The sequence below is a fragment of the Ursus arctos genome, unplaced genomic scaffold (assembly GCF_023065955.2).
Source record: "Ursus arctos isolate Adak ecotype North America unplaced genomic scaffold, UrsArc2.0 scaffold_6, whole genome shotgun sequence".
Lineage (NCBI taxonomy): Eukaryota > Metazoa > Chordata > Mammalia > Carnivora > Ursidae > Ursus > Ursus arctos.
The window spans coordinates 72,430,451-72,442,639 of record NW_026623078.1 but is presented as its reverse complement, the minus strand read 5'-3'; the positions used below and the strand labels follow the sequence as shown (position 1 = coordinate 72,442,639).

The following is a 12,189-nucleotide window of genomic DNA, read 5'->3' as shown; positions in this document are numbered from 1 at the left end:
TGCCAGCTGAGGATAATAATAACACCGTCTCGCAGGCAGGAGCTACTCACAGGAGGGGGCCCTCTGTGAGTCTGGAACCATAGTGGGAGGGATTGGGTGGGAGGAGCTGAGGCCACGAAGGAGGCCCAGCCACTGCGGGTGTCAGTGCTTGGCCTAACCAGCAGCCAGCAAGCTGGAGAGCCTGGGAAGTACAGCTTGCTGGGTGCACCCTCTGCAGGAGAGAGCAGAGCGGGGAAGAGGGGAGCTTCCGAATGCAAACAGGCATAGGCCAGCATGTTGCCCCCAGAGGGTTGTCTGTAAGGCTGAATAAGAAGCCAAGCAAAGCCCCTACCCGGCACAAGGCCTGGCACCTTATGGGTGAGCACTGAGTATTATATGGCAGCTAATAGTTGTGATGGTTCATTTCATGTGTCAGCTATGGCCCCAGGGTGCCCAGATGAAATATGATTTCTGGGCTTATCTGCGAAGGTGTCTCCAGATGTGACCGCACTTGAATCAGTGGACTCAGTAAGGCGGATGGCCCTCCCCAGTGTGGCTGGGCCTCATTCAGTCCTTTGAGGGCCACACTGAACAAAAGGGAGAGGAAAGAAGCTTCACCCCTTTTTGTCCGGCCATAGCACTTGAGCTGGGACATCTCATCTCATCTTCTTTTGTCCTCGGGCTGGGATTTACACCGCCAGCTCCCCTGGTTCTTAGGCCTTCAGACTCGGACTGAGCTACCCCACTGGGTTTCCTGGGGCTCCAGCCTGCAGGCTGTGGGACTTCTCAGCCTCCATAATCGTGTGAGCCAATTCTTTACCATAAACCCCCTCTTACATATGTATCCCACTGTTGCTGTTTCTCTGGAGAATCCCGACCAATACAAGAGTCATCGTCATAATAGCTGTTGCGACAGGACTGTGCAGACAGCTAACCCCCATGGTCATGTGGGTCCCTGCCTAGACTGAACAACTTTGTCAGCCACTGGAACGCTGCCCTCCTGAGTCTAGACTGCAGAACCCCCACCCCAGTTCCAGCTGCACTGCAACAGCATGCACACCTTGATTTATCTCTCTCTGCCTTTTTTTCTTTTGTTCCCAAAGCCCGGGCAATTGTTGGAAAGTGTCACAGAAATATGTCAACCAGGTTCATACCAGAATGCTGCTCACAATTGCTGTTATCCTCTTATGTCCCTGGAACACTCTCTTCACTATGGCCCCTCTCAAGAGATCATCCCCACTTCCTTCCACTGAGTCAAGATTAAAACAAACAAACAAAAACAAAAACTCATCTTCTCTCCCAAAACTCAGCTGTGAGGTGCAGGACAGTGGTTAAGGGTACAGACTGGAACTGAGTATGAAACCTGGCTCCACCCTTTCTATGTAATGACGTCCAGGTCACCTAATCTTGCTGAGCCTCTGTCCCCTCATCTGTGAAATGGGTGGTTCTGACAATTCAAAGAGAGACTCCATAGAAAGCAACTAGCACAGTAACTAATATATTAAGTGACCAACTAAAGTTAGTTATTATTTCCTATTATTGTATTTCTGCCCTTTACTTACCTTATCTTTTTTATGTATGTCTCACTTAGGAGAAAATCTGTCTTTTCATCTTTACAAGTATAAACTCACCCCCTGCTCTCCAGTAACCCTTGTGGATTACTCTCAATCAATTATCTCAGGTTTTTTTCTGTATTAATTTTTCCTCTTTTCCTCCTCCACTCAAATGATGTCTTTCCATATTTGTAGATAATTGATATGAGAAAAATACAAATAGGAAACAAAAATGTTCTTCCTTACTAATAAAAGAAATATGCATTAAAATAAGTTTGAACATCCATTTTAGATTTAGCAAAATAAAAACGAATGCTTTCATTTATTCTTTTTTCTCCAAATGATCAAACGCCATCAGGAAAGCAGAGGAAAAAAAGTTTGGTGGCAGCACTATAAAGTGGCACAATCGTTGCAGAAAACCATTTGGCAAGTAGTGACAAGAGTCATAAAAATGTTTATACTCTTTGACCCACGAATATCAATTTGAAGATTTTATTCCAAGAAATTAATTTTAAAGGAAAAAAATGAATTCTGCAAAGATGTCTATAGCTGCCTGAACTATCATACCTGGAAACTAGAAACAGCTATTCTTGAGAGAGTCACTAACCTGCTCAAATACTGCAAATGCTGGGAGAGGACGTGGTCCTGAAATGTGGCAATTATGATGGAAGAAGAAAAGTCTTGTGCACCCACTGTTAGCTTAACTGCCTCCAAGAACTCCATCCAGGCCTGAAATGGACAACAGGGCCATGTAAAGAAAGGGAAGTTGGAATCAAGCATCCATAAAAGTAACAAACAATACCAAATTTGTCTTCTAAAGCCATAAAATGGATGCGGGCAGTAGAATTTTGAAATAATTTGTGCTACAAATGGCTAAATGTTCTTTGCTCTTCCTTCATTCAGTTGATAGAAAATTACTGCAATCCTCATAGGTGGCAGACTGAGGAACAATGACACAGAGACAAAACACAATGGTCCCTGCCAACACAAACTTAGAATCTAGACATCTAAGCAACAGAAAATCTATTAGCAAGGAGGAAAGCATGGATTTCTATGAAAATAACAAGATGTTGGGTCAGGAAAGGCCTTCTCCGGAGAAGGCATCACTTGAGCTAAGAGGAGAGCTTGTTCAAGCAGAAAGTGGGTAGAAAAGAAAATTTCAGGCAGAGACGACAGTACAGGAAGGCAGATAATTTCTGGGAGAGTGTGGTGCCTTCCAGAAACCGCTGGTATTACAAGATAGCTGGATCATGTCATCTTGGAGGGCAGGTGGAGATAAGACCACAGAAGTAAGCAAGAGTCAGGTCAAGAAGAACCACCATGTCGTCAACTGTGAATTATACACAGAAGGTTCTAGAAAGTCCTGAAAGACTTGAAAAAGGAAAGTGCCAGAATGACAACCTTTGCAGATAAGATGAGTCACTGATGTCTAGGTCACTATTTAACATGAATTGTTTAATAGAGTGAATGTGTAATCAAGAAGAAAAAATCAATTTATTCTAAAAGGAGACTCATGTCCTTCCCCTCCGCCTGTTAATATTTTTCTTTTTTTTTTTTAAGTTGGCTTAGGATTTTCTTTAAAGATTTTATTTATGTATTTGACGGAGAGTGAGAGAGCACAAGCAGAGGGAGCAGCAGAGGGAGAGACAGAAGCAGACTCCCCACTGAGCAGGAAGCCGGATGTGGGGCTCCATCCCAGGACCCCGGGATCAAGACCTGAGCCGAAGGCAGATGATTAACCGACTGAGGCACCCAGGCACCCCACCTGTTAACATTATTAAGCCATATCTCTTCTACCTTAAAACAATGAAAATGCCTTGTTTTCAGATCCACTCCACACTGTCTTGAACCTCCTTCAATCAGGCTTCTGACCCTGTGATCCTACTAGACCAGTTTTCTCAAGCATTTCTATCAGACAAACCATTGAGTTATTGTTGCTATGAAACAGGAACCATGTGAGGATCTAGGATGGAAGGGAATAGGCAGTCTAGTCCTCAGTTATAAAATAAATAAGTCACAGAGATTGAAAGTACAAGTGTAGGGAATATAGTCAATATTGTAATAATGTATGGTGACTACACTTAAAATGGTGAGCACTGAGTAATGCACAGAGTTGTCCAATCACTATGTTGTACACCTGAAAACTAACGTAATATCGTGTGTCAACTATACTTCAATAATGAACGTGAAAGTAAAAGACAGTCTGGTCCTCATGCCTCAGGAATATATGGTGCAGGGGATAGGACAGATATAACCCAGAGGTCAGCTGGTGCTCACTTGCCTGAAGTGAGCTGGATAAAATGAGCTCAAACTCCAATTCCATTGGGTTTGTAAGCTTAAGTCCTCCCCACAAAACTTCTACAAATGATTCCGGAGGTCTCACTCCAAAATCATGACCTACTCTACCTCCTACTTCTGCCTAGGCTGTCTCTGTGCCTTGGTCAAGGGGGCCACTGGGATGGAAAGCTTAGCTCCTTTTATAGCTCTCCTTCTCACCACCAAAAAAAAAAAAAAAAAATCACTCAGCACAAAGAATTTTCACACATCATAAAATGCACCGCACAATTTATGGGGCAGGAAGAGGAGGCCAAGGAGATATTTACATGGAAGTGATGCCAGCAAACCTAAAACCTAAATTGTTGCAGAGGCCAGCAACCATGGGGAGTGGGGGGCAGGTGTATACGCTGGGATTCATTGCCTCTTGCCTCATCTCCCTTCTCCCTCCATCCAGCTTCTTGCCCTTTTCTAAAATCATTACTCCTCTTCTCCTGGAACTCCAAATTCCTTCTCCATTCAGCATTCTGTAGGGTCCCCTTGAAAATGGCATGTTCCTGGGATTTCAATCTTGCTTCTGCCACTTACTAACTCAACAGCTTGGGAAAGTCACTTACGTGTCTGAGCCGGGTTCCTCCTCCATAAAACAAGGATAATCATTGGTCTAATATTTTAAAGCAATTAATGGGCTTTTCTCTTTTGCATTTCTGCGTATGTAATCTATGTCACCAATCTAAATGCACCTGGGGTAGAAGTGAGAAAATTATAATAAGACTTCAAGGAGAAAGGGAGGAATTATTCTTGCTAGAATTTAAAACCAGACAATGGTACTGAAATGTAGGTTCTGTCAAGAAAGAAATTTTCCTGAATGTCTTTATCTCCCTCCTTTAACATATCAGGAGTCATCCTTGTGTGGTTGACATTACACTTATATAAGGGAGGTCTCAGTCCAAAAGTGAGAAGAATTGGAGATGCCTGTCCTTTCTCATCTCAGTGAAAGATGGAAAAAGATAGAAGGCAGAGATAAGGGAGATAGGTGGACAGCAACACCCCATCATCTGTCTCCACGCCAAAGTTCTAGAGCGGAGATGGAGTGTTCACTAAATTCGCGGGGGTGCTGGTAGACCATTAGGAGATGGTTGAAGTAATTTAGGAAGATTTCATGGAGACTTGGACTTTGGTAACTGTCAATAGGGATTTAAAAAGAGAGAGATGGGACACAAATAGCAAGGATCACCAAGTCTTAATGATTGCATATCTCTCTAATTTACAAATTGTCTTTGTATCTGCTGCATTTGTTGTTTTTGAGATCATTCCCCCAATTTTTTCCTCTTCCAAATTCCATGATGTCATACTACATAGTCCTTCCGTCTCCCCTCTGAATTTTTATTCTCCCCCATGCAAAAGAGTTAGCTTGTTTTTTTACGGAAGAAGTGGCTGAAGAAGTCTGTAGAGGAGGAAATGGTCTGCTTTATTTCAGGGCTATGCTAGTGTTTGCAACCTATCGCGCTACAAATTTTTTTTTTTAAAGATTTTATTTATTCGACAGAGATAGAGACAGCCAGCGAGAGAGGGAACACAAGCAGGGGGAGTGGGAGAGGAAGAAGCAGGCACATAGTGGAAGAGCCTGACGTGGGGCTCGATCCCATAACGCCGGGATCACGCCCTGAGCCGAAGGCAAACGCTTAACCGCTGTGCCACCCAGGCGCCCCTCGCGCTACAAATTTTACAAGATTTTCTTTAATCTTGAGAAAATGTCTCATAACGCTAACCCTGGTAAACTTGCTATTACACAGGAGAATACCTTAATCCAAGGAGGAAAAAAGCTAATTTAGATTTTACAGTTGGCAATTAATCAATATTTAGTATAGTGTAGTGCTAAACATGTTGTCATTAATAATTATTACCTGTATCTAACCCACTAATAAAAGCGGCTATCAACGGCTTTCTGTTTATTACTTTAGCCAGCTTAATGATGATAATAATCCCTGGCCTCTCTAGGGAAAGTACGGGCGTACAAAGCACTTTCTGATATCTGGTGGGATCTCCAGGGCATATGGGGAAGGCAGTGGTGTGCTATAGTACCTGTATTGTACAAAGAAAGTAACTAAGGGCCACAGTATATAAATTGGGATACAAAGAAGGTACAGAAACTCTCATTTAGTATCCTCTTAGGAAATACATTTCTATCTCCCGTTATCTGACTCCTGCCACATCCTCCAGGATTCCCGAAAGACATATGATGGAGAGATCTGCTGACAAGCACCCTCAACGCCCTGCAATGAAAGTACTCTGGGCTGAGACACTTGAACATTTTCAGCCCTTTTGGCGGGGTGACCGGGGTGCTTTCATTTACCTACTGTGGCTTCACCACATGGGGGGTCTCTAATATTTCCAGTTGATTCCATTCATCTTGGTGGATAAGTGGCCATATTTGCTAGACCTCTTCTGATGTAAGTAACGGAGAACCAACTCTAACTTCCTTATGTGAAGGAAATAACGAGGTTAATCAATGTAAAGGAGAAGAGCAGGAGTGTAACAGGGTCTGAACACACTAGAACCACAGACTGGAATGTGCCCAGACTCCCACACTGCTTTACTGGTTTCTACCCCTGCTCCTTTCTCTATGGTGCCTCTAGCTTTTACCATTATAAGGTAGGCTTTTATATTCGTGGTACACAGAATCACTGAATGGTCCCACATTTTCTGTCTTATGGATTTGGTCACCTGGAAGTGACAGCCCTCAAAATCTCTTTTGCCTCAATTGCAGAAATTCTAATGGAAGGATTCGTTGGCCAAGCCTGAGTAAGCAGTCCAAAACTGGACCAGTCAACCTGGCCAGGGAACCAAGTCAAGTTATGTTTTTATGACAACTCCCATTTGGTCAAAGATATGGAAAACTCCTAGAAAAGGAGGTTGGATGGAAAAATGGAGAGGCTGACCACAAAAAAAAAAAAAAAAAAAAAAGTAAAAGTAAAACAAGCATGAATACACCTGTTTCCCTCTGCCATGTTACCATACCATTTGACCCAAACTCTAGGAATATATACGCTCTGCAATCTTTCCCACTCTGAACATACCTAAACTCATCTTTTAATTTTCCCTACACTTGTAGAGACTCCGCTTAGTCTTTCTGATGTCAACATATTAATTTTTATAGATGAACACCTCATTTGTTGCTTTAGGATCATTTATAATTATACACTCAATGGTCATTTTGCACAACTCCCATACCTATCATGCCATCTCCCTATTTGAAGTCATTACTTTGAAAGGAATAGCTACATTTTCTCTGAACTTATTACAATATCCCCAGCTTGATAGTAAAAGGTGCTTTAACAACATGAATCATACCCATTCATTTATTCCAAGAACACTAAAGTATCAGGCACTGGGCTGCTTTCTAGGAGTGGGGAGGTTGCCGCCGGAGAAGGAAAAGATCCCCAGAGATGACTCCTAACATCTGTGGGCGTCTGGCGGGAGAGGCAGATACGAGCACAAATTAAATAGAGTCAAGACTGGTAAGTGCGGAAGGTGACCTAGGCATGACGTACGGGATCCCTGAGACAGGGGGGACTGAGCCAGAGAAGTAGCTGAAAAGGGCAAAGTCTCTGAGCTGGTATTAAAATTTGCATCTCCTCCTTTCCCAAGGAGGAGACTGCTGGAGTCACAAGATCATAGAATCACTGACCTTGGAAAGAGAAGTGACCTGAAAGATCATTCGGCATAAATTTCTGCCCAGCGTACAAATTTCTCCTACCAACCTGTCTCTGCCTGGAGGCCTCCCATGATGGGGACCTCACGGCGATTATAGAACAGGTATTGGTATCGTAGAGAAATCAAAGGGTTTGGGGTCAGAGAGACGCGGATTCAAAATCCAGCCCTTACTGTGACTCCACACTGGCCACATAGCCTCTCTGAACCTCAGATTTCTTGCCAGGTAAGTGTCGTCACATTACCTACCCTATGGAGCTGTTGTGGGTGGTGAGTTTGACTACTTACCTCCTTGAGGCAGCCCATTCTATAACGGAATGCATGGAACTGATAGGAAGCTCGTTGTTGGATCAAGATGCAATCTGCTTCCTGTGCCCTTTGGATGCATCGGGCCTGATTTTGTTCTTTGCGTGGGAGAAAGAAAAAAGAAGCCTTTTTAGTCCCCTAAGAGTACTTCAGACTGGACTCTGATAATAAAATACCAGTCCCCCTTTTCTATAGCTCTCCCTCCCTGCTGTGGTCAATTCTCCCAGCTTATTGCACCCCTGCTAAATCTTTATATTTTTCCAAATTCAACCATCTCAGCCCTCAAGGATTCAGACTACTGGCCCTCACAGTATCTGCTTATTTCAATAAACAGGTTTAAATTAAATCTTAGGCACCACAATTCCCTTTCAATAGAATCGCATAAAATGGAAGTGTCAAAAGTTGGAGGAAGTATAACTGTTTGACAATTGAAGATTGAACCATGAGCTAGAAGAATTCAAACCCGCTCGTTGGGTCACACAATAGATGTTTCTGTTATGAGGAAAATGGTGCATAGGATCTGCCGCCTCTCCAAAATCAAATTCATTGTGTTCTGATAAGATGCCGAAAGGAATCCCATTTACAGATGTAAAATATTCAAACTGCACGCCCTGTGGCTGAATGGTTCTCTTGCTTTTGGTTCTCTTGCTCACCATCTTTAGCAATGCAAAACAATTAAAATGAGGCTTCTTTCATAAGAGAATGACAAATTTCTTATCGATCCCTGTATAACTCAGACTCTTCTGACCAATGGTGGACCAACAGTCCAATTAGTTTAATGTATTTGCAAATTGAAAATCAAAATAATATGCATACACATATGATACATATACTGTCAAATTCACTTTCTGTATATATTTACCAAACACATTCTGTAGGGTGTGAAGGAGAGGAATCAGGCAGCACACCTTAACATTATGTTTAAAATTTAAGGGGGAAATGTGGCAATTTAGAAATAACTGCAGACTTCAAAAATTTTCCTTTTGCTACTTATATACCATTTTTGTATACCCTAGCAAGTAAAAGACTGAATGACTATCTTGTAATAAGATTTGGAGTCATGGAAGGGACCCACAATTGTCAATTACACTGCATTTTAATTTAGAGATGCTTCTTTCAAAATCATATGTTGATCTGACATTTCCCTTGGAAAATAATGGAGGGGGAAAACATTTTTCAAAGCTCTTGGGGCAGCTATTCAAAATCCAAAATGCTAAGCAGGCCTGCATACATGGGTAGTGGTCCTTTGTGAGTGTGACCCTGCTGTTCGGTAGAAATTTCAGAATCAGCCTACTGCAAGGAAATACATTCTATAACCATAATCAAGTGTTGTTCGAAAAGATCTTTTTGGATGTGGGAAGACATTTGTGTTGTGTAATGCCATCAAAGAAAGGGGCTGGCATGGGGGTCATCGATGTGTTAGGTAGCATCAGGTAAAGATGCAAGTCAGACACTTAATGGGAAAGAACAGATGTGAGAACCTCTGGAAGTAGAAGAGATTTAACAGGCAAGGAGAAGGGGGAACTCCTGGATGGAGATGAACAGTCTGGAGGGGCCTTCATTCTGGAGCTAAGGCACTGTAGCAGAGCTGGCTAGAGCCCAGCCTTTACATCACACTGCACAGGACAATCTGCTAGCATCAAAAGCACACTTTTGCACCTACAAAATAGGATGATAGTAATACCTACCTCAATGGAAAACATTTAGAATAGGGCCTAGTACATGGGAAAAGCAGAATTATAATTAGCTGTTAGTGTACGGATAACTGTAAGTACCCCTTAAAGCCAGGCAAGGGGGCCCACGTGAGCTAGAGTGTTCTCCTCGTGATTTTGTAAAGACACTTCTGGTACCTACAATGGGTCTTGGGCTAGCAGTGCCATCAGGCAGGGTGTGCCAAGCCCGGACCTGGGCTCTGTTTCCTCCTTTAGAGATGCTCTCTCTCTATTCTCACTCCTGCTGAATGCGTGGGGTTGACAGATGCCCCATGGAGCTCCAGATATTGTACTTATTAAATTGCTCAGGAAGGGCCCCTGGGTGACTCAGTCAGTGAAGCATCTGCCTTCGGCTCAGACCATGATCCCGAAGTCCTGGGATCTAGTCACACATCAGGCTCCCTGCTCAGCGGGGAGTCTGTGTCTCCCTCTCCTTCTGTTACATGTTACACACACACACCCCCACTTGTGTGCCCTCTCTCTCTCTCTCAAGTAAATAAATAAAATCTTTAAAAAACAAAATTGCTCAAGAGCCTAATGGCTGGACTATGGTTCCAGGAGGATGGCCTGGCAAGAGGATTGCTCTGAATGGCCAGCGTGATATTCTTTTGTGGGAATCATCTAACATTTAGCCACCAGAATGATACTAATATGTTGACTTGGGGCGACTCAAATTGTTTAGACAGATGTCTTGTAAAAAATATCTTCCAGGGCCCCTACACACCTCAGGGGCAGCCCCAGTAATAAGACATTATTCTTAGCATTGATGTCCTTTTTCTGTTCCCATTTAGGAAGAGGACTCACAGCGTTCAGGAAAAACATAGTCATGCAATCCTAGATGATCCAGATACTACAAAGGCAAATTATTTCAAGCTCTTTAATTACTTCAAACAAGCAAACCACTGTAAATCCTGGGAGATGGGGATGAGCTCCCTTCCAGACTCCCACTTCCCGTATTGGAAAGCACTCCTAAATCCCAACCAGACCCAGAAGGTTTTAGACGCCTAGATAAGAATTTTAAAACTTACTACTAGTCAAAAGAAATTAGATTAAAATGATGATTCCACATGCCGCCTACCAGGAACAAAAAATCATTTTAAATAATAATTCCAAATATTGACCAAGATAAGGTGAAAGGCAGGTACCGATATCGCTGGTTGTAGCGTAAAATGGCTCAACCTTTGGGAAAGCGATTTAGTAATATGTGTGAAGAGAATTTAAAATGCTTGTGCCCAGCTATACCACTTCTGGGAATCTAGCCTGAGGAAATTATCATAAATATAGAAAAAGCTGTCAACTTTTCTCTACATAGCAGCTGGTCTCCATCTCTTCTATTTTTCTGTCTTGTAAGAACTTCTGGAGAACCAAGTGAAACATGAATTATACTTTAGGCTATTCCTGGTGACAGATATAATGGATTTATTCATATTTTCTTATTAAAGCGAGCATTTATTGATTCTTTACTAAGTGCCAAACAGTGTGTGAAGTGTTTTATATAGGCTAATTCACTTAATATTCACAACACAACCAAGTACATCACTTGGGATTCCTTCAACCTCAGGAAACAGATATCCCAGCTCTACTGGTTTAAACCAGAGGGAAGTTATAACAGGAAGTCCAGAGGTAGGCAACTTCACAATTGATAAACTCAGTGGTGATCACATCAACCTCTCTGCCATCCCCAGGCAGCCTGAATTTTGTGGTCACAAGAAGGTCACCACAGCTCCAAGCCTCACATGTAGACATAAGTATCTCACAGAAATAGCTCTATGTCACCTTGACCAGAAATGCATTCCATGTTCCATAGCAATTAACAGAGAAACCTATGGCTGTGCAGAGGACAAATTATATAACGAAGGTGGATTTGGGTTAGAAAGCACCAAAGGGCAGATGGACATTGGGTAGCAGCGAGGAGTGAGATATTTATTATATCCATTTAGCAGGAAAGGAAGCTAAAGTCTGGGGAGGTGAAGCAACTTGCCTGAGGTCACACAGTGAGTGCAAGGCCAGGATTTGAATCCAGTTCTACCCATCTAGAGTCCATCATTAGCTCTGTAATACATTCATTTTCCACATATGTATATACAAATATATAAAAAGGTTCTGTTATTAGTCGGGGCTTTCCAGAGAAACAAAACCAATAGGATATATATATGTAAGTGTGTATGTGTGTGTATATATGGTATATGTGTAAACCCTATACACATATATACATATATATCATACACATGCGTATTCTATATATATATATGATTTATTAAAGGAGTTGGCTCACACGATTATGGAGCCTAAGGAGTCCCATGATGTGCTGTCTATAACCTGGAGACACAGCATGCCGGTGGTATAGTTCCCATCTAAGTCCGAAGGCCTGGGAACCAGGAAAGCTAATGATGTGTGTTCCAGTCCTAATGCAAGAGAAGACCGATGTAGCAGCTCAAAAACAGTCAGGTGAGGGAGCAAATTCTCTTTTTTGTTTTATTCGGGTCCACATATTGGGGACAGCAATCTGCTTCACTTAGTATATCAATTCAAATGTTAATCTCAAATAGAAACACCCTCATGGGTACACCCAGAATAATGTTTAACCAAATACGTGATCAGGCCATGGCCCAGTCAAGCTGACACATGCAATTAACCATCAGGGTTTCTCA

The 12,189-nt window shown here is 42.5% G+C and overlaps 1 long non-coding RNA gene across 2 annotated transcripts in view; it reads right to left on the bottom strand.

The window, feature by feature from the left end:
* Positions 1-12,189, bottom strand: part of LOC125281051 (uncharacterized) — an 84,732-nt gene that overhangs the window by 57,120 nt on the left and 15,423 nt on the right. Inside the window, exons 3-5 of one of the 2 annotated variants that reach the window (XR_008957742.1) lie at positions 7,809-7,924; positions 7,161-7,279; positions 2,140-2,261 (exon numbers count right to left, since the gene is read on the bottom strand). This is a non-coding gene — a long non-coding RNA (uncharacterized LOC125281051). The remainder of the gene's footprint in view (positions 1-2,139; positions 2,262-7,160; positions 7,280-7,808; positions 7,925-12,189) is intronic. The other variant, XR_008957741.1, reaches the window with a different exon arrangement.